The following is a 22,731-nucleotide window of genomic DNA, read 5'->3' on the forward strand; positions in this document are numbered from 1 at the left end:
CTATATCACAACCGGTCTGGCGTCGAGGCGGTGGCGCTTATTCATTAGTTTGTTTTATATTTATTGAGGGCTACTCAAAATTTTCAGTGTTTTTTTTATTTCGACTTTTTTTCGAAATAGCGGGTGGGTCATGGAAATAAACTGAAAATAGAAATTCACTTCTTACATTAAAATCCATGAAAAATGTTTTTCTGACTTGCCTGAAATACATGTAGCGTGCGCCGCGCAAGCATTCCAAAAACACAGAGAAATATGACGGCTGCAAAGCACCGTGATCAGAATATTGACAAAAAATATAATATATAATCTGTGTTCTGAAATATGTGATTGCTGAGCTTTAGTTTCGGTAAAGGTACCCAGTTACCGAAAGCTTGGCAATCACATATTTCAGAGCACTGATTATTTATCATCTTTTTGTCAATATTACCAAACGCAATGTTTTTCAACTTCATTTCCATACAGGTTGACCTTGCCTGTACATTATTATGCACGAGTGAAACATCGTGGAAGGAGGTGGTGGCCTGTTCTTGACGCTCGAACGGCGGGAAGACGACTGCAGAACACTGTTCTCGAAACATGATCACACACCACCGCCTGGTCGGGGTTTTACAGGAACACGCGGAAAAGATTTTGATTTTTGAACAGCTGCAAACATGGCAAAAAGTAGAGCGATGGCTTGCAAAGCCTGAGACAATAGGAAAAGTAGCAAGAGTAACATTAATCATTGTCCATAACACAACATTTGAATGTTTTTGTCATAACAGAAAAGAATTCAGCCTTAGTGATCCAAACAAAACTCTCAAAAAATTGAAAAAGTCGAAATTTACAAAACATTGAAAATTTTGAGTGGCCCCTCACAGTTTCGTTCTACATTTTTGTTTCGTTTTAGGTGTATTATTTTCATCCTATATATATTAGTTTCGTCATTTATATTTTCGTTTGATAAACTAATAAAGTCATAAAGGGCGAGGCGCCTCGTAGACTACAGAGTGAAAATCATGGAATGGAAACTAGTGACGAGAACTATACTCTTACAGGGAACAAACAAGTAATACATGATGTGAAAACTTCCAAGGCTTTTGTGATAACTTCAAACAAATCAGTTGGCAAGAGGAATTAAATAAAAATGATGTTTACCGTGCCCTGGGAACAAAAAGCTTTTCTGCTAGTCTAGTTTTCGCCTCCGGAAATCAAAGAGCTGATATGAACCGATCGCGTCATTTATAGGTGCAAGCACGTGGACTGACATGTAGGGAATTAATTGATTTGCAAATATGTAAACACTTTTGTACAAATCATGTCTGAAGAGGTAGGCAGCTTCTTTTTGTTAATTTTGCCGGGAAACAGCCCCCCGTCACTCACTTGTTTACGGGAAAATCGATGGCTCCTGTACATCGTAAGTTTTGTCTCCGCCTACAAAATGTAGACTGCAAACAGACAGAGGTCCACTTGGACTTCGCTTTAATGACCTTATTTCTCACAGAACTTATCCAAATCTGTTGCCTTTTGCGGACCCGTGGAAGTTAAAAAACGCAGCTCTGGCGTTCATTGAGTGCTTGATAAACACAATGGAACACAGCAGTTCACAATGACCATTTCGGACGATAAGAGGGATTTTTTCCTCTTTTTTCGTGTCAGGTTGATACACACGCCATATTGCATAGGCCTACGTTACACAAACGTGTCACGTACGTCGACGCGTTCCTGGGTGCAGACCAGTAATTCAAGTGAGAATTTTTGACCAGCTCATTAGCATTAAAAGTGTCTCCCACAGTATCTTTTGAAAAAGGAGATTGTTTTGCCCCCAAAATGGTGAGATTGTGTAAATCGTTGCCTGGATCAACTCCCTGGGTCTTTGAGCTTTCATATGAGAGCAGAAGGGCTAAAAACTACGGTTGAAAAATGGTCCTAAGTGCCCGATAAAGTTGAGGGTTGCCACTTGAAAAATGGCTGCAATCAGACTTCGGAAAAATCACTTTTGGGGGGTGATTTTGTTTTGTGGGAATAATTAAAAATGTAATTGGTCAACCCACAAAAGACTGAAAAGAAATTGAAAGATAAGTGACCAGACAAGAATTTCATTTGTGTTTCAGAAATCTCAGGGATGTTGGCGTGTATGCTATTGGGCCCTGAACGGTGCTGATTTTACACTGTTTTCAATGGGGCTTGAATAGTGGACTGGACCCTCCTGCAACATCCCCCCCTTTCACCCACAATGCACCGCGGTAAACACTGCATTACGTCATTATGTTGCAGGTTCATTAGGTCCGATTTGTAGACCAAGCTTTACCGTGTTGGGACAGGGCCAAATTTTTTTAGATAACGCTTGGTAAGAAGAAGTGCTAACCTCGCGGTCACAGGTCGTGCACAATGTAGCCAATTACAGTGCAAAGCCATTAGCCCTTCCCAGCGCCCCTGTTCGGGCGACAAGCGAAACGTATAGTGCAATATACATGGCATACTCGCGAAACTTCACGAGACAAGACAAAGAACTCAAATTCTGTCCAAGCTGAACGAGTCAGAACCACAGCGCCCTCTACTTTACTTTGTAAGGCTACAATTTTCTAAACGTCGGATGTGTTCAAGTTCAGTTCAGCTGATATTATGGAATTCCATATCTGCCGTCGCCCGTCGTCCATCGCATTTTGCTTTTTGTTGTGTCCCAATTCTGCCATTTACCAGTTCCAAACATGCCATTTTCCGTCGTGCGTCGCCCGTAGTGCGTCGCCCGTCGTCCGTCGTGCGTCGCACGTCGTGCGTCGTCCGTCGTGCGTCGCCCGTCGTGCGTCGCCCATCGTGCGTCGCCCGTCGTCCGTCGTGCGTCGCCCATCAAATGGGTTGCATAGGACATGCAAAAGCCGTTGTTTAACAAATGACAGTGTGATGATTCCATTCACTTCTAAAGATCTTTTCCCAATAAGGCAAGTATAAATCCCACCTGCAAAGCATATACTAGTCACATAATTAATTCCAATAATGCTAGACTACCCTTGCCCCTTGACAAGAAAATACTTCCTCTCTGAGAATTCAACCAAGTGTGTTTTGGGGAAAAACATTTTCAGCAAAAACTGTTCCGGCCAACTTATCCACAGTGTTATTCTAATTTACATACTGTAAAAATGTGCCGACTTGTTTTCATCAAATTCCAGGAAGAAATCTGCCAACCGATACAGATATTCTATCTTGTCCTCTCAATTTCACCTTGAAATCCAGAAATACTAGACGTGCTGTGGATAACAAACTGTTTATTAAATGTATTGTTTCGGTTTTTGTGGGTGTGTATGCCATGGTGGATAGAGCAATGAGAACAGGTTGTCCAGCACATCAGCATTATTTATGGGGCTAACAAGTAACGTTACTGTTTAAAAGACTTCTGTGAGCCAACCTGCAAATAAAGTCATGTCTAATTTGGAGTATACAGCAGATTTCATCATAGGTATACCCGCCCTCAAACAAATGTTGAATCAGTTCGTCTCTTATGAAAACTATTGGGAATCAAACATTGTAAATAATCTATTATTTACATTCCGTTCTGTGGGATATCGTGCAGGGACAGACAGAAATGTCACATAGGCTATAGACCTAAAGTCTGGCTGTTAACGAGTAAATTGAAGTTACGTCTAGAGTAACTAAGTTATCGAGAAAAACAATCTACAAAAGTCTATTTATTTATGTAACCAAAATGGTGTTATTTCATATACACGTTACTTAGCCGATGTCAGGACATTATTTCTTCTTTCAATTGGAGTTTGGCGCAACTGCAAAAACGAATCCATGTACATCTTCTAGTTCTATTGCTAGAATGAGAGTCAGGCATGGTGGATCGATCGAACAAGAGAATTTGTAACATTCTTTTTGTGCCGATTGATGGGAAAAGGAAATAGAAAATGTCTTCCGTGTTATAAATTATATAATCCCCTCTCTTTCAGATTTAACCTGGTAATGATACGTGTTCAGTGATACTTGGTGACGGATGGATTTATACAATAAAGTGAGCCTATTGATGGCTCTACGCTCCTCTAAAGAGGAGGTTTTGAAACACTCCTATGGCATTTTTTTCCCCGGCAATCTCAGCATCTTGCCGCCCTCTGCTGGACTGCTTCTACTGACTCTGTTTTTGTGATCTGGGAGGTACAGATCCCAGACACTAGCCCAATATTCCAGCTTCGGTCTGACTAGGGTTTTGTAGGCAATCTTCTTCACCCTTGGAGGGCAGCTGTAAAGGTTTTTACGGAGTAACCCGAGCATCTTGTTTGCCTTTGAAAAGAAACTGCTTATATGATCAGCCCAACTCAGTTGTTGATTTATTTCTACTCCCAGGTAAGTAGGCCTATGGCTATTTGTCTTCTCGAGTGGTTTTTCATTCATCATATAGGTAGACAACATCGTTTTTTCCTTGCTCTATTGTATAACATTTTGCAATGTTAAATTTCATCTGCCAACTTGATCCCCATTTGCTGAGCATTAATATTAACGGATTAGGCCTACAAGTGTGCGTGTTTTTTTCGTTCTCCAATTTGCTTGCGTTCTGCTCCAGATACGTTCATGTATCACGCAACAATTGCAAAGCTGAGAAGTTTCATTCGGTGTCTCATTACAGAGGAGGCAACATTATGTGTACGTGTACAATGTACATGATATGTACAGTAAGTGGGCCTATGTGTAAAACGGGAAGAAGTGAATAGCCAGTGAAGAAACCGAGGCCGTTTTCCAATACTCAATTCGGCTCCGTTCAGGGGTCACCTGTTTTTAACTAGCTGACTTTGAAGCTGTGAGCTGTAATTAGTCTAGTAGTGCCACAAAACATCAAATAAGATGCAAAAAGCCAGAAATTACAGTAATCCGATTTAATTTAAACGCTTCAGGCCCACAATTGGGCATTGCTTTTGGGAACGAAGCCTGGAATGGAGCCCTAGTCTAGTATTGAAAAAGGGCCTGGTACCAAGACTCGCATGGTTTTGGTTACTATGACCGTGGTGCAGGGTATACTTCCTGTGCATCAGCCAGTCTAATTTCATTAACGTGTATTTTGTTATCTTAGCATAGCAGAAACTTTAGCATGTAAAATGCTGGATCGATGGCTGTGATGAGTCTCTAGGCCAACAGTCTTCATGTAAGATTTTAAACAACAACATGCAATCTAGATTTAAGCCTGACATTCAATATCAGATAAGGTAGGCTGATTAAATCCATTTCTCATGTTTCTGTTGAAATGGCATGGTTGAACATGATGATGATTGACACTGACCATGCTGACAGTTGAATTGTTTCATGAAAAAGTGAAACCCCGGATATGCTGGATTGCATATAAGCCTTATCGCAAATACTGCATGGGTGATTTTGCACAATGGTTGAAAGGCATTGTTGGAAGGAAAAAGGTGCAATGTTTGCCTTTCTACCATTGGGTAATATCACCCATGCAAAAATGATGCAGTATTTGTGATAAGGTTTATCCGTATCGGCGTGACCAGACAATTAGCCAATGACATGAGTCTGGTCTAGGGCCTCCCTCCGTATCTGGGTCATACTTAGGCTTACCCCCAGAACAGTGGGGTTTGATGTCTGCTCCTCTCCCACGAACCCCACAAAAAAGAGCCTTTTTCACCATAGGCTATGCATGTCGTTTAACAGGGCACCAACAGCGATTCCATTCAAGTTGTGTACCCATAAAAAGTCCAACTTCATTTCCCCCAAGAGTTTCATGTAAGATAGCTTTCATACCTATATTTTGAGTACCAAGAAAGAAAAAGGGCCCAAACCATGCCATTTTCCAAAAAAGGTACGACTATTTCCTGATTAGTGTCTGAGAGTCATGTGGTTCACATGTGTACTTGCAAAAGCAAGCCGTGACCAAATGGTTGACTAAGGCTGCGATCGATGCACAAGACATGGAAATTGGCTTCAGCCACTTTCTGTACGTGTGTGTGCAATTCTTAGTTGTACTGGTTGAAATTGCAATTGCAGGCTGCGGCGTGCTGGGGGTCACACTGACCAATCACAGGGCCGCTCATGACCGGAATTTATGCCCAAATTGAAGGAAGACAAGCAACAGCTGTTGGGTGCACAAAACCGCTCAACAGGAAGTGTTCACTGTGCAACAGCGCGACCATGTCTTCCTTCAATGGCATGGGCCCTTGTCTTTCTTGGTACTCAAAACAAAGGTCTGTAAGCTATCTTTCGTAAACCTCTTGGGGGAAATGAAACAACATTTCTATGGTTACACATTTCAAATGGAATTGCTGTTCATGCCCCGTTAAACATCATACATAGCCTATGGCAAAAAAGGCTCTTTTTCTGTGGGGACTTTGGACCCCACAGTTCTGGGGTAGGTCATACTATTTACCGTCAACGAGCGACAACAAAGTGTTAACAGGTTATTAAAGCATATCTCTACTGAGTGGACGTTAGTGTTCCTGTTTTTTGAAGATCCCGTCCAAAATTCGAAAAATTGATGAAACCACTTTCAAATCTTTTAAAGTTATTTTCAAGTTGTTGATGAGTTGTTGACGTTACTTTTGCATGATAACCCTTATCATGCTTGTTGACACTAAATAGTACAACTGCTGTGTCTTGGCCCTACTTCCTAAACAGTAAAGCACTAAGGGGCCATCCATAAAGTGCATGTATGTACATTTATACACGAGGGGGGGGGGTTGGAGCCACTGTGTACGCCATGTGTACCACGGGGATGGAGGTCTGAAAAGTCAGTATTTGGTGCTACGTACTTTATGGATTGCCCCTCGTCCATAGGCATTGCTGATTCCTGATGTTTGATGGTTCCGTGCTACGTCATTTTGAAAGCAGCCCAGCAATAACAACAATAACCCTCAACTTACGGTCGAAACTGCACTTTCTTAATCAACTCTTCCCCTGAAAATCCAAAACAATTTTTTGCAGTTGGATATCCTGGAACTTCTCTACATTATTGAATAGCACGAAGGGTAAATTTGCCCCTTTGTTGCGTGTTAAATGTTGGTGTACTCCTGCTGATCGGGAGAACAGACTCTATATATTAAACTTCTCTGAACGATTGTTTTTGGAGCATGTTACCAGGACGGAGACAAACCACGATCTTGCAACGTCCCTCATTTCTGCTTATGTCGCTTGTTCAAGCAGCGGTGATGTCATTTTTGTCAGGTCACATGATAAGATGTCATTTTTCTGACGAAAATAATTGGGAAAATTTCTGGGAAAATAACGAGATTTGAGAGTTTAACTATACCAGCAGCCAACATGGCCGCCTTTGGAGTTGCCGTTTGAGTCTATGGCAATACTATTTCCCATTGTTATTTTGGAAAATTGCCACGATAATCATAAAATTTGCCACTGTGAATTGATGGAGATTTTTAATGGCAACATTTTCATACATAAAGTAATCTTCATTAATTTTTTTCATCGGCTGAACTCACATGGACAGCATAACCAGTCCAATACTTTTCGTATTGTGAATGCAGTGACCAACACTCCTGACATGGCCGTTGTGGCCATTACGGTTTGAGTCTATGGCATAGACTCAAACTCAATACATTACATGTATTACACAATCTGTTAAGTAATATACAGAGAGTTCTAATTTATCCTGCAGCTGATCATGATTTGCCAATCAACACGACAATGGCCGTACAAGTTAGTACCCCATAAAGCGTATGTAATGTACATGTATGAGAGTACTAGAGACTAAATTGGCAAATGATGCTTGCTCTAGGAGGCTCTGCAGCAGAGTGACTCAGTTTTGAATATCTCCAGTAATCACCCCATGCCCAACAAAGGAGGGTGGTGCAGTACCAAGCTGCACATTTTGGTTGAATGCAGGGCAGAGAAAAAAGTTGGCTGTTACATTTGCGCAATCTGTCACCACACATCACAAAAACAGGCACAGCCTAACGAATGTTTGGTATTAGTTTGGATACCAGACCCAGTGACTATTATTCTCGTCACTATTCTATTTTATTCACTGTGAAATTGTGAATTGGAAGGGTCAGTGGTGTAAATTTGTGCTAGGAATTTAAGTTACTGGTAATTGTGGATTGGGAAGTGGTGGAAAATCTCAAGGGGGGGCTGACACAAGATGTACCACACCCTTAACAGCTGACACACACTGTATGGGGGAAAGTTAAGTGAATTACCAAAGGTACCAATTTGTCCATGAAGCTGGATAATGTTTGGCATGTGGGAGGCACAGTGACATGTTAATTAAACCAAAGGGGTAATGTGCGGCTTACCAAATTGTTACTGGTATTCGTGTGTCAACCTTACTTGTCATGTGTAATTTTGGGAATATACCGGTATGCTGCACTGTGTATCAGCCGCACCAAGCAAAAATCTGCAAATTAAGCTTTAACGTTGCCTGGTGTATTAGCTGCACTGGCTGCAGTGCTGACAGTGTTATGTAAGTCAGTGTACATGCTGCACTGCAGAAGTGCTAGACTTCTAGAGTATTTCATGTATGTGGTGCTCTTTAATGTTCACTTGACTTTCTTCATATAGTGCTGGCAAACCTCTTTGTTGAACAACTTCAAATCCACTTGGTTTAATAGTGATACTGGTATCTTAATGATGCAGGTTTTTGAACCTTTGCGAACAATTTCAGTGTCATAGAATTTCACCCCAAATTCAAACACATAGGCATCTTGAAATTGGGCAGGAATTCAGCAAAGTGTTCCTGGCATCCTTAAAAAAATCTCAGAAAATCCCACAAAAATGTCAGAAGTTCTTTAGAATTGATAAATTCTAGTATATCATTATTACCTCCAATCACATACATGTACCTACATGTAACTGAAAAATTGTTAAAGAACGTATTTTAAAGTGCAGTTTTAAAAATGTTTATTTTGCACTAAAAATTTTATCAGAGCATTGTAGCAGGAATATGAAAACAACATTTATCAGAATATTTGGAGTTTGATTAAGTTTCAACTTTTGTAAAATTGGAAGTCAAATATTGCTCCAATAATACACAAAGTTTCAATTGCTCTAGGCTAAAATCTGAAGTGCCTAATGTTGAGGTGCAACTTGGGTTCATGTACATGTAAGTTGTACACAATCTTCAAGCACGTGAACAAGTGTTGCTATTAAATCTAAACCTTCCTAAGTCCTTGGAATTACCAATGCGGGTGGGCTGGATCATTTTCCTCGCTGGTTTGGCCATGCAGCAGTTTTTGATAACAGTTATCAAATGACCAGTGATATAATAAACAACATGGATTACACAACCTTAAAAGACAAAAACGAGCAGATGTACATGTACCACACAATTTGTGAGGAATTAACAAACCTATGGTACATTTACAAGTCTATTCAGACCCTCTGGACATGAGAGCGAATGTATGTAAATGGCAACCAACAAAAACATGTCTGCCTTGTTCCTGCATCTGGAGCACTGTGCCACTTGCACTTGTGGCTGGCTGGCCGGCCGGCCACGGTGGCGGCCCAGGTTAGGCTACACTGAGGCATGGCATGGCACAGCATTTTAGTGACTGATTTAATTCTTCAAATGTTGCCATAGAAACCGTGAGAATCAATGTATAAATCTGCGGCTTGTATTCCAAAAATAACAGAACCTGTGTTTTGAATACTGTTTTGTCATTGGCCAAGAACAATCTTGTGACAAGGCAACATTGCTGCATGTCACACTGTTAGACATGACATCAGCCAGAATTGTATGATATCAAGTACATGCACACACACAAATGTGTACAGGATCAATGCAGGGACTGCCTATTGCTAATGTTCAGAGATTCCTTTAGTGTCCTCAATTCTTCAGGAAAAAAGTGAAAAACATTATCAAGACACAGGTATGGCAAAAAATTTGGTGACAGCTATGAGGTGTGGTTGGACATGACATTTTGAAATCTGAGGGCCAGTGAGGGGTGCATGTGGATATGATGATTTGAAAACTTGAGCTACATGTACATTTGCATCCCTCAGGTTTTCAACCGTCATATCACACATCACAGCAGTTAACAAAAGGTCCTCTGATATAATGCAGGTTGTGGGTACCTTGTACATGTAAATACACCTTTGTGTTTTATTTAACCTTGTTTTAAAGCTATTTTGAGAGGTACATGTACATGTACATTGATTTTAGGGGCCGTGCAAAGTTGTAACATTTTCATGGTCATACAAAGCATACAAAGGGGATGGGGAGGGTGTAGGTCACATACAACTTTTCGGGTCCTGTGAAATGTAAACTTGTAGTAGTTTAGTTAGAACTTTTTTCTCACATTCACATGTACATGTAAAATGTGAAAAAATCAAGAAAAAGCAAGCATCACATGTAACCACCAGTTGCACTCTGTAAAAGCTGGCTCCGATGGACAGTAAATCTGCAAGGTTCACATGCATCGTGCATGTACATGTACCCGTATACTTTCCATTTACTGTAGGCCTACCCGCCGTGGCGCAGCCAGGTATACATGTATGTACATACATGTACCACGTTGAAATGATGCACTAAGGACGTGTGTACATGTATGCGTACAATATACGTATGTGAAGCCCAGCCTGTGAGCGCAAGCACACAGTGCGATACATCAGCAGTATAATACCTGTACTAAATAACCTTTGACATCGTGGCGCATCATACTCAATGCAGTATCCATTTTACCAACATTTTATCCTGGTACTGGGGACGTGCACAAGATCATCATTATGCTTGACAAATACATGTATTTGAAAACTTTTCATATTGAACCTTATTATTAAAACATAAAGGTTTCAACAATACATCTATGCTTAATAAATGGGCACTTTCTAACATATTAGTGCCCATTGGAGTTTGCCAATATTTCAGGCTACTGACAGAAAATGTTGATGAATACTAATTTGGGGGGGGCCTTGAAAAATAGTACTCTGCATACTGCTGTGAAAATTTTAAATGACCCCTTCCAAAAGTGCCATTTTGGTTTTATTCTTGCAAATGTCCATGTTCATGAGCAAAACTGTGATGTCATTCTCGGGAGAAAAATCTCAATGTTGCATCAGTGCACAAAAACTGCTGTAAAGTTCTGATATTTTGCTGCTCATCTTTCCTTTTGTTTGGTTGAAGTCATTCTACATGGCAATAAGCTATATACTCAAACTACAATGAATTAAATCATCTCTCAGAAATGTTTTCAGCTAGCAAATTTTGGGTTTGCAATTTTAACACAGGAGCCTTTGAACTGAGCAGTGTCTGTCATTGAAATCCCAGCAATAGCGCCCTCTGTTGTCTTCAAAAGCACAGAAAAATTAGTCTAAAGGCTTTCAAATTGTTTACACATGTGTGCACATTAAAGAACAGTACAGCTCAGTTGAAAAAATGTATCTGAGAAAATTTCATCACCTGTCCATTTAAAGTCTTGTGTTAGTACTCTTGCGTCAGCCTTAAGTAGAGGATGGAAATGATTCAAGCTGCATACCAGTATGTACTCTGCAGTTACAGGTTCATGTAATTGGCAGTTACTAGTATTATTTGAATCCTCCTCACACACTGAGCAAAAACTTAATTATCTTTGGCCCATAGCTTTCATTTTGTTCCAATGAATCAATCAAGGATTGGATCATGGGGCAGAGATATTTCATGGATAAACGTAATCTTACATCAATGAAATTGCTATAATTTGTATAATATACTGGTAATTCCGGTTGTTTCCTGTACAGGAGATTTATAGATGGAAAGGGAAATGATGTTTGGGCAAGCTGCTATTAGGGAGTGGTTTTCTGAGACTGTTCTAGACATGTAAACATGTACATCTAGGCAATAAAGGGGTGTCAAAGAAGATTGTAGCCCCCCCCCCAAAAAAGGCTTAAAAAATTTGCAACTTTGTTTTTGTTAAAAAACAAGATGGGATCGCCTGTGAGTTTGCATGATTGATGGCTTGTTGGAAAGTACATTGTACCACTAGTGCGATATATACATGTACTTGTACGTACATGTACCAGTACTGGCAGTTAAACATTGTACATGTTGCACATGGATCTTAAGATGTAATGTATTGTTCTTTTTTGGTTGAATGGTCAAGTTTGCTCCCAACACCTACATGTATCCTGTTAACTACGACCGTAACTTTTAGTTGATCTGTATGTACATGGTAGATCCCTGTTTTAACACAAAACCTTTAAATGCCATTATTTTATAATACATGTACATTTCACATGCAATTTGCTTGTTACAACAATGTTGTCCATTTTTGTTGGTATTAATTCACAGGTTGGAAATGAGCAGCAGTCAGAATCGTTGTTTTCAAATACATGTACATGTATCAATCTAGATGGAACAAAGCCTCTCTAATCCTTTAAAATCCATCTAAATTTTTTTTGAGAAAGTGCTAGTAGGGCCTTGTCAAGCACCTGGTTACCTGCATCTCGACCACTGATTAATCATGGGTACCTGGTTCCACTTTGTTGATTTTATTCCCAAAACTGTCCCTGTAAATGTCAACATAATATTTCAGAAATGCAAGAACCCTTTTCCTTTGCTAATGTGCCAGTAAATTGTTAGAAAAAATATGTTTTAAGTCCATTTAATTACATGTATATTTTGCAATAATAATTTATAATTTGATTAATAATTACAGGTACCTTGATACCCACCTGTTGCAGGATTTGGGTACCGGTTCTTGTACTACCCATACAAGTACATTTAAATGCACACCTGTACATGTACATGCAGATGTACATGTACATTGGCCGATTTGGGAGTTTGTGATTTACTTCCACAAACTTGTTTCAATTTTTGAGGTCATTACTTTGAGAAAAATCAAGAAAAATGCTGTTCAGATTTGGCAGCTTGTGTAATTTGGCTCACAAAAATCAGTGAGCCACGGGATGTTCCTGAGTGCTTGTACAATGCACAGACAAGATCAATCTGCTGAGTGATTTTGGCCTTCAAATATGCATTGTTGTATGACTTCATGTAGTACAGTACTAGTGGTTGGCAAATTTACCCTTAAGTTTGTGTTTTCTCTTCAACAATGCAATGCGGAGAATTTGTTTAATAAATAACATTTCATCGTGCAGTGAACTGACTGTCACCAGTGCGACATGCATGTGAATGTGCACATTCACATGCACGATCAACCTCACAGTGCACATACTTACGTCAATCAAAAACTGTCCACTCACTATCTGTGCCAATGCATATCCTTGCATTTTGGACATGAGAGTTACGTTTTTTGGAAAAACAGAAAGCTAATAGTCGCGAAATTTGAGATGTTGTTTGAGAAAAACAGGCTTTGGTATGGATCTCCGTGCTGAAGGAACGGCCATTGGATCATACCATTATCTTAAGGGGTGATACCAAGATGATATATTCATGTGAGGGAACCTTCCAAAGTTTCATTTATAAGGAAATTGCAATTTTAAACGGTCCAAATTCTTGTTTAGACTGTTAGTTAGGGTCATGTATCTACATGTATTTTGTCTGGTAATAATGAGTTTAGGCTTACCGAAGGTGTGTTGGCAGTTTGCACATTACCTGTTAATATAGGCTCTTCTATTAGCTCAATGTTCCACACACATTTTCGTTGCACCTGTTAACCATTGTGGTATTTGAACGAATTGCATTTGGAAAGCACAAAAAATTTCTCTTTTCTTTAACCCTAACAGTCCCGAATGCAAAGTACTACTTAGTAGTAAAATGTAGTACTCAGCCCTGTCGCTTGTAAGAGGACATGACATTATTATTCTCTGAAGCCATAAAACACAATAGAGAAGACAATGTACCATACAGTGGTGGCACTATGAATGCATCGTTTCATTGTTCTCTGTACGAGTAACAACGGAATAAACCTAGCCAGAAATAGTAATTTGTAGCGCTAGGTCCTTCAGGCGCAGAGTGTTATTTAGTATTTTGTAGTACTGAATACTCTAAGCCAAACAACGCCCGGTACTGTTAGGGTTAAAATGACAGCATTTCTGGTTGTAAGATTTCACAGATTGTCTGACACTATTATGTACAAGTTTATGTGTACTTTACAGTAAGATATTTAAAGATAATTTGACAATCCCATTTTTTAGATCATGCAAATCCTATACACTACCTTTAAAGTGCAAAGTTTCTGGGGTTGCATTTATATATTTTTTTCAAGAGAGAACCCAAAGCAAATTGTTTTTGGTGCCAGTACATACATACATTGTACATGTATACATACGTGTAGATTATGTTCTTTTCCAAATGTCAAATGGGACCTGGGGAAGAGAGAAGCAGACAAGCCAAAGACTGCCGCAAGAAACTACAGAAATACAGTGTTCACTATACATGTACTGTACATTTACATGTACATGTACATGTAGGTCTATGCAATGGCTTTGTGTCCAACACTATCGGTAGTCCCAGAAACCAGCAACACTAATTAATGTACATGTACTGTACATGTGTCAAATCTTGATGTCATTTTGGATTATTACGTGTATGTTTAAATGACAAACACGGGTGGAATGCTTGTGTGATCTAGTGGAAAGTGCTGCTGTTATTTTGGTCCCCTTCTCCAAAAATGTTAAATCCCCATCACACTCAAACACGATCTTACCGTGTCCAAAAAAAATCGGGAGAGCATGGCCAGTCATGGTGAGATCTAAGTACACGGAGAGCATGGCCAGTCATGGTGAGAACTAAGTCCATCGTAGTAAGAACTCAATGGGAACTGATACATGTAGCAACATAGTCGGGTCTTCATGGACGGGGAAGTCATACCAAAATTTGGAGCAATTTGGAAATTTACGTTGCTGGACTGTAATGGCATTAAATTGCAGTGACAGCATATTACAAACCCAGTAAAGGCGGCATATTATGTATATACCCGTACATGTATGTACAGTACATGTACACGTAGTCTTGGCATATGAGCATTGTAGTACCAGTAGAGGATCTTTATAGATGTGGTACATTTACATACAAGTGTAGCTTGATTGGGAAGAATTTTCAGTCATTGCCAACAGAGAAATGGTGGGGTGCATTGTTTCAGGGCTTACATGAATAAGTGTAGGAAATGTTTGGAAACGTGATAGCAACTTGCTACAAGCATATTTCACATGTTACACATGGAGAACAGCGTAAATACCATTGTATTGTCTCTCATGAGCTGTGAGCTGTAGGTTTGCAGGGACGCCATGAAATCAATCTCTTCCTAAGAGGTGTGGTTCTGAGAACTGGTATCAACTCGACATTTTGGCCAGGATGCTTGGGCCATCCTCAGGAGAATGAGAAATGTTGAGTTGATGCTCAGTGGTTCTTCTCAGAACAACACCTCTTCTGAAGAGATTGATTCCATGGTGTATTCACAAAACCTACAGCTCCTGTAACTTCCACCATGCAAAGCTTCATATGTAGTCTTTTAATCGTGGAATGATCTGATTGCATTTTAGCAGAGTGGGGACTCGCGCTCAGTTTAATTTTGCTGCGAATGTAACGCGAACTTCAAACATGTGGTACGATCTTGAAAGAACAATTTTTTAATGTAAGTTTCTTAGTTTCCTCCTGTCCTAGCCACTTTTTATTTACAATGTTGCAATGTAACAGGGTCTTCGTCTCACTTTTTTGACTATCCATGGGCTTGGCATTTTTTTTTTCAAGAAAAGAAAACTGTGAGAACCAGCTGTTGACAACTGATACAGGTACATGTGTATGTACCCTAGATATGTTATTGCTACTGGGTATGGTGGCTTTGGAATGTGGGGGCCTGACTGGATAAAGTGTCTGCCTTTATCATAATGAATTGCAGGTGTCAAATATCAAGTACTTGTACTGTATTCATTGGAAGTAAGATTCAGTGTTTTTCATTCATCATTGGATTGGTCAGATGGAATGCTGGGGTTGAATCCCTAAGATGCATTTCAAGAGTCAAGACATAACAAGTTCATCAGTACCTGATAGTATATTGTGCAATCAGTAATTACTGCCTAATGCTAGTACATCATAGAGTAGGGAACAAGTTTACAGGTACATGTACTTGAATACATGTACGGCAGCTCTACACCAGAGAGGACATGCACATGCACTTCCATTATTTTACCCTGGTATAATTGACTGTGATCTGCTTTATTTAATTTGAGTACACAAACATCGAACTTTAAAAAACTAGGGAGAGTAATTATTAGTTCTATGAAGTTTGTTATTTAAATGTTGGATGTTTAGGCTACTGTTGTTGAAATCCAGCCAGAGTATTGATGTTTTCCCTGTTTGTAAGAGTCATGCGTAAACTGTGGATGCGTTGTCAAAAGTGTTTAGCACTTTCCTAGCCCATAGAGAATGGCAAAACAAAAGAGAGCAGTGAGTAAGTCTATTTAGCTGTGTCCATGGCCCACCCCTATTGTAATTTAATCCATTTTTTGCAAGTCAAGGGTTAGTAATGTACAATGGTGGTGGTCTGGTGTGGGGTACCATACCATACCCACACCTTGCCCACACAATGCAGCAATCAATGACCACTGATCAGGGACTACCATTGTGCATTCACAGTGTGCAACTGTAAATTCACCCCTTGGAATTAATGGAATAACCATGCTTTGACTCATGGCAGAAGTATAATGAAATGCTGTATTGACTGCATAGCCTCCATCGGGAAGAATGTGGGCACAATGGAGGAATACGCTGTAATTATATAGATTGGCTACCCACACTCTCACCGCTAGCAGTAATCAGTACCTAAAGAAGCTAAGCTTGTCATAGCTGTCGTTGCTGGTGTTTGACCTTAATTTCTCAGTAAATTTGTTTGTGAGTGCTGGTGATGGTGTTCATTTGAAGCTGTTGGCAGATTCCACTGTAACTTACACACACCAAATCCAGCAGTGAGTGTGGATTGATCATGGAGTAAGTGCATCATTCAGTGTACTGTCGTAAATTTAAGTTACTGTCTTCATTTATCATTTTATGTTCTGTACCATTATACCAAAATCAGTGTGCAAGTAAGAGGCTGTGATACTTGTGTCATTTTGTGTATTGTGACATCTTAATAACTCTACTGACTAAATTTGTCTCATGAGGAAACTACTTTCAAACAGACAAATTGCATTTGCAGGTCATTATCAAATGACACTGTACCAAGCAGCTACATGTACAGTACATGTATGTATGTACCATTATCCGCAATAAGCATTTTGTAAGTTAAATTTGAATAAAATTTGGTACATCGAGTTCTATAAAATTCACATGAACATAACAATTTGAATTCTCCATTCTAAAGACCTGTTGCTATACCTCATAATTCGGGGCAAGCGTTTCCTTGGTTACATAAGAGACACCTTGCCTTGATACCGATTTTTCAATGGATAAGAAGGGCACAAAGGAACCAGTCCACTCCAGAGATTGACTGGTCAATCAATTATGTTACTACATGTCATGCAAAAGCTTGCCCTAAATCATTAGATATAACTTGAGTGTCTTTATTCTGGGGAATTCAAATTGTTACTGGTATGTTCATGTGCAATCAGATCACTCAGTGATCAATTTAACGCGCAAAAGGCTGACCCCAGCAGCACGAACTTCTCATTTCCTTGTGCATAAATTTTCTCAGTCTCTCTTACATAAAATGTTTTTGTCACACCATTGTAATTTGGTATTGACTACAACTTGTACAAGTTTATCACGTGGAAACATGTTGTCCTTTCTGAAGCGTTTGTGTGTACAGCAGTGACAAATGTGCAACTGGTACATGTACATGTATTATCTTACTGTAGGTACATGTACTTAACAATTTTGTATTCAGGGTAGGACAGTTACATGTACATGTATGTCTTTATGTTACTATTTATTATTGAATTGAAAATGTGATTGTGTTCCATTTGACTCCAAATCCTTGCTGAATGCTCTTATATTGTAATCACATTCAAGCTTACAGACTGTAGTGTCACTCGGAAAGTCATTTTCGTCATTTCCAGCTTTGATGTCTTTAGCCGTGTTTGCACTGGACTTTTTTTGGGTAAAACTTACAGAGACTGTCAACTGACAAAATGAAATCTAATGTAGACAGCCAGTAAACTGTCAAAATTGTCAAGTGTCAATCATCAGGAGTAAGATTTACATTGTACATGTACCTTCCGCAGAAGTTTTACTGACTGGGCCATCTGTACATGTGTTGCAGAAGAAGCATATTGTCAATTCCCGTGCGGATGGTCAATTGGCCATAGATGCAGAACTTTAGGTACATTGTAATCACATAAAATCCATTAGTACATGTACATGTAGGTCAGTGGGTTGTTTCTATGCATGCATCCATACAGTACCGTCATTACCGTATAGGACATCATCAATATCAGTCAGGAAGATGAAGAATATCAGGGAAATGAGTCCTTTTCTAATCAGTGGAGCAGGATGAACTGCTTGTATCTCACAGCTCTCAGACCAGTGATGGCAGGGATAAGAACCACTCGATTGAAAGATCGAGATGCTGAGTACAATTCCTTTGACATGTTCCGAGTTGGTTCTTAACTTCCATAATGGATAGGAGGAGATCAGTCTGTAAGTCACTTCTTAATTTTGGAGCATTTGAAACATGGGTAGTAAAAAGAATTGTGTGCTTTCCTGAGACCATATCCAATGTCAGATTATAAGGTCAACCGGACTGTACCCTCGTGAGATTCTAAAAGAACATGCCACTACAGATCATGGACTTTCTGCAGGTCCAAGTAATCTGTGTGCAAATGCTTGGAAGAATAACCATGATGGAATGTTAACAAGCAGTTGTAGTAACTTTCTACAGTTTTTATTCCAGTGCGATTGTGGCTTTTGGCATTTTCCCTAGCCACCTGTTCATTTCACATCTCATGTGATGTTGATATTGTAGGTTCCAATCAATAGTTTCAAATAACTTTCTAGAACATTTATCCTGCATTCATAAATTATACCTTGGACAGTTTCCCTATTCAACAACACACAAAGTGACCGTGTATTAACATTTGATAATGCCTGCTTTGATTTGATAATGCCTGCTGCGTGAAAACACGTTGGTACCTGGATACGAAACAGTTTAATCCATTCCTGTTTGTCAAAAGTCTGTGTGTGCTGCGGCATGCAGAACTCGTCATACAAGGAGATTCTTCTTGACTACTTTACTTACAGTTACACAAGGAATATACCAGTACCATAAAATGGATAGGGGTGTTCGGGAAAATGAAATTAAAATTCTAGAACAAAATTGTTGGAAGTCCCTTATATATTGACTTCTTTTGACTCTTTGACTAAAAAAGGTATTTATGGATGAGAATAACTATTTGCTTGGCCAGTCTTAGACTAATGTTTAAGACTGGCTGAGGAGACTGAACGCTGATAATGCCCTCGCCTGTGACTAGGGCATTATTGAGTTATGTCCATTCTCCTGAGCCAGTCTTTAACACATGTTTAAGGCTGGCCAAGGACATATTTGTTGCCTGAATAATTTCATCAAGTACCGTACCTGTGCACAGGCTCATAATTTTTTCATTTATTTAGCTTAAGTTTTTTAATGAGTTCTGTGCATGGAATTTTGTAGTGTCTTTGGCATGAGAATATGTTTGGTGCAAACTCTGCTTCTAGGAAAAGGAAAGTGTCCATCATAAACTGGTTTCCTTAAATTGAATTGAAAAATATAACCAAGTAACCCATGCACTGATAAATCATTTTCGGTAATGGAATGATTGATGTGTTCCTACTGTACCTGGTACATGCCTTTAGAATTGTAATAGGAATGGCTAGTTCATCACCCTAGACCTCCTGTGTTAATCTTTGTTGAACATACATGTACATGTATACAAGATCATTTGAACTGAAATGGTATTCATAGCCCGAGCCAAGGGTGCAGGCTCTTTCAATAGTCTCACAAGATACATTGTACAGTTAACATATTGGTACAGGGTACATGTTAGTTTCTGGTCTTCTGCATGGTACATGTACCGTGCATCGCACACACAGGGAAAAAAACACACACGGAAAAATTCTATACTGCTGCTCTGCAAATTGTTTATGGTGGGTTCTTCAAATATGGACCATTAGGTAATGTTCAACTCTGGGGGTTCAATTTTCCTGAAGTGAGCAGCTGTGAATTAATTCCAAATGTCTCATGAAATGAGGGAAGTCATTGCTATTATCTGGAACAGTGATGACCGTGCCCATCTTTCAACTTAATTGGAGTTGATGAATTAAAGTCTTGAATGTCAGCATTTTTGATGGACAAGAACAACCTGTTGAAATCCTAGCCAATAAAAGTTACCTGGGAGTGATAATCCCTGTGTTTTTTTTACACAGATTTATATGTGGTATAAGGTGATTATACTTACACTATTAAAACCATGATGGCGAAATTAAAAAATACCTCTCACAAATAATTGGGTCCCGAAGTCCACAGTCGCAAACGTCATTTGATTCTGTAAAAAAAAATTGACTGCAAAATCAAAATTGATGTACAACACAAGCTTTAAAAAAGTGCAAAAAAGCACCCCCAAAGCATCATCCTTTTACTACAGGACCGATCACATTTTCTTCAAGTACGTTCTGGAAAACTGCAGTCCAAAATACCGATCGTGGCAATTTTGTGGCTTCCGTCAGTATCTCATGGTGATAGTGATAGATAGTACGCCCTCGTTTTCATTCGATATTCATGAGCCCCTCACTGAATGGTGATGCTCTGGGATTTTTCTCTTCATACCAAGGTTTCTCAAATGACGTCCGAGACATAAAATATGATTCACAATGAAAATCTAATGCTCAGAGTTGTTAATTTAATTTTCAGCAGGGATATCTCCAAAATAAGCGGCAAAATGCCCATTGCGTATGGAATTTTCAAGCACTACTGTACATGTGACAGCGTTTTCCGCATTCTCAAACATCATGCATTTTCCGGTCAAAATTCTCGAATGTCGTAAAAATTCCGTCAGATATGATGTTTGCAACAAACATATTGTACTCATTATACATTTTTGATGCAACCAAACTTAAAGATTGTTTTCGGTAGTTGAAAGGTATAAGACCTGGCTGATATGCTGGTATAGTGAGAGTGATTATGAACAGTAAGAGAATGAAGAGAGCCAAACTTTCTTGTCATTTTCTGTCAATTTTGTGCATTTTTTTTCTTGTCTTATATTTTAAAAAAATTATTTCTTAGGTGCTTCAAAATACATCAGTTGAAAAATATACTGAATTCTCCTTTAAATGAGTTCAACTCCATTTGATTTGCACTGGTGGCCAACCAAATTTCCACCAAATGTAACACATTTTTGTATGTCTAATTATCCCCAAATAATCACTTTTATAAATCTGAAGGTGCTAATTTGTACTTTACATGATCAAAGTCACTCTTTTAGAAATTTTGAAAAATGACATACAGAGTTTGCATTTTGGTCCATTTTATGAAGAACTTGCCTTATGTAATCATTCATTTTTATTCTTTTCATTACAAATGTGGTACTGTGGTACCCATGTTCAGAATGTACCAGTACCCCTGTCCATTGCCACCAATACCTACATGTACATGTATGTCATCAGAAGCATAGGGTTTAATTTATCTGACCATACTCATAAAACACCAGACCAGACTGGGTAAGTTTGATTTCCTGCAACAGAATTTTAATGGAATTGATTCCAAACTTTGTGGGAGTCATAACTCCACTTTAGGTAATTGAATTACTGTTATTTCTGATTCTAGTTCTATCAGAGTCACTTCCACAGCCTGCTGATCTGATGGATTGACTCCAAAGTCTCTGAAGTTGAAAATTTGCACAGTCCAGGAAGAAATTCTATACAGCTAATATGTGTGAATTGCATGCATCGCAATACGTCACCGAGGAAGCTGACTTGTTACATTTTCATGTTTGTCTGCAATGCCAGAATGATTTTTAGGTGGTACCAAGTAAATTACCGGCATTTTTGTTAAATAGAGAATTAACCTTCTTACTTCAGTTCATTGCCTGGATTTTTTTTTAGTGATTTTTTTTCCTTGTTAGGGGAGTGAGGTGATTCAAATGCCTAGTCAGATCTTGAATCAAGAACTGAGACATGTTGGTTAAAACATGTTGGAGTCATCCAAGTCTTTTTTCTCTAAAAACAAGCAGGCATTAACAATGTGCATGTATATAATTAAATAATGAGTAACGTACAGGGGATGGGCCATGTAAGGTTAAGTTGACGTTATATGATAGTTTTCAGCTGTCTTATATACGATAAGTTGGATAAACCCCTCTTTTTTGTCATTAAATCAGCAAAACATGGCATTTTCTGTGTGCTTTTTTCAGTCTCCCCACCTGGGCTCTTTGCAAAAAAATTATCGAAATCAGTCAGTGAGGGCAGCAGACAAATCTTGGCAAAAATGTGACATCATAGGACGGACTCGACTTTCCAGGCCAGAATACATAGTTCCGGCAAGAAAGTTGATCGGTCCAAGCAAGCGACTCGCAGTAAACGGTGAAAAAAATTGTCAGCGTCGAACACCAACTTTGACAAAGTAGGGTAGCCTATAACCATGGACAAAAAAATACCCCCCCCCAAATCACTGAAACACACAACAAAACTACCAAACTGGCAAAACAGATAACAGACAAGGAAGGCAATCTAGCTTTCCCAGTAGGCAGTAGGCCCTATAGACAAATCCCAACCTAATGTCAACCCGTTTCGAGTCACCTGGTTTTGCCAGTTGTCGACAATAATACATGTACTTGTACGTGCATGTTTCACTTTAAAACAGGATTTATCAAACATCAGTGAATACAGTTATCGAATAGCCAATGGCAGAAAATTATGTCTTTTCAGAAAGACAAATTTTTATAATGGTGCAGAAAAAAAATCAT

At 39.2% G+C, this 22,731-nt stretch overlaps 1 protein-coding gene across 6 annotated transcripts in view; it reads left to right on the forward strand.

Annotated features, from left to right (window-relative positions):
* Window positions 1–4,187: 4,187 nt before the first annotated feature.
* LOC110982036 (roundabout homolog 2-like) overlaps window positions 4,188–22,731 on the forward strand; it is a 118,442-nt gene continuing 99,898 nt past the window's right edge. For 2 of the 6 annotated variants that reach the window (XM_087141859.1, XM_087141856.1), the window contains exon 1: window positions 16,521–16,789. The gene's annotated coding sequence lies outside the window, so the exon portion shown is untranslated. Of the gene's footprint in view, window positions 4,321–4,991; window positions 5,175–6,009; window positions 6,162–16,520; window positions 16,790–22,731 lie in introns of those variants that run through there. The other 4 variants (XM_087141860.1, XM_087141858.1, XM_087141855.1 and 1 more) reach the window with 4 other exon arrangements.

Source organism: Acanthaster planci, linkage group LG10 (genome assembly GCF_054643075.1).
Source record: "Acanthaster planci isolate LZ-2023a linkage group LG10, COTS_SCS, whole genome shotgun sequence".
Lineage (NCBI taxonomy): Eukaryota > Metazoa > Echinodermata > Asteroidea > Valvatida > Acanthasteridae > Acanthaster > Acanthaster planci.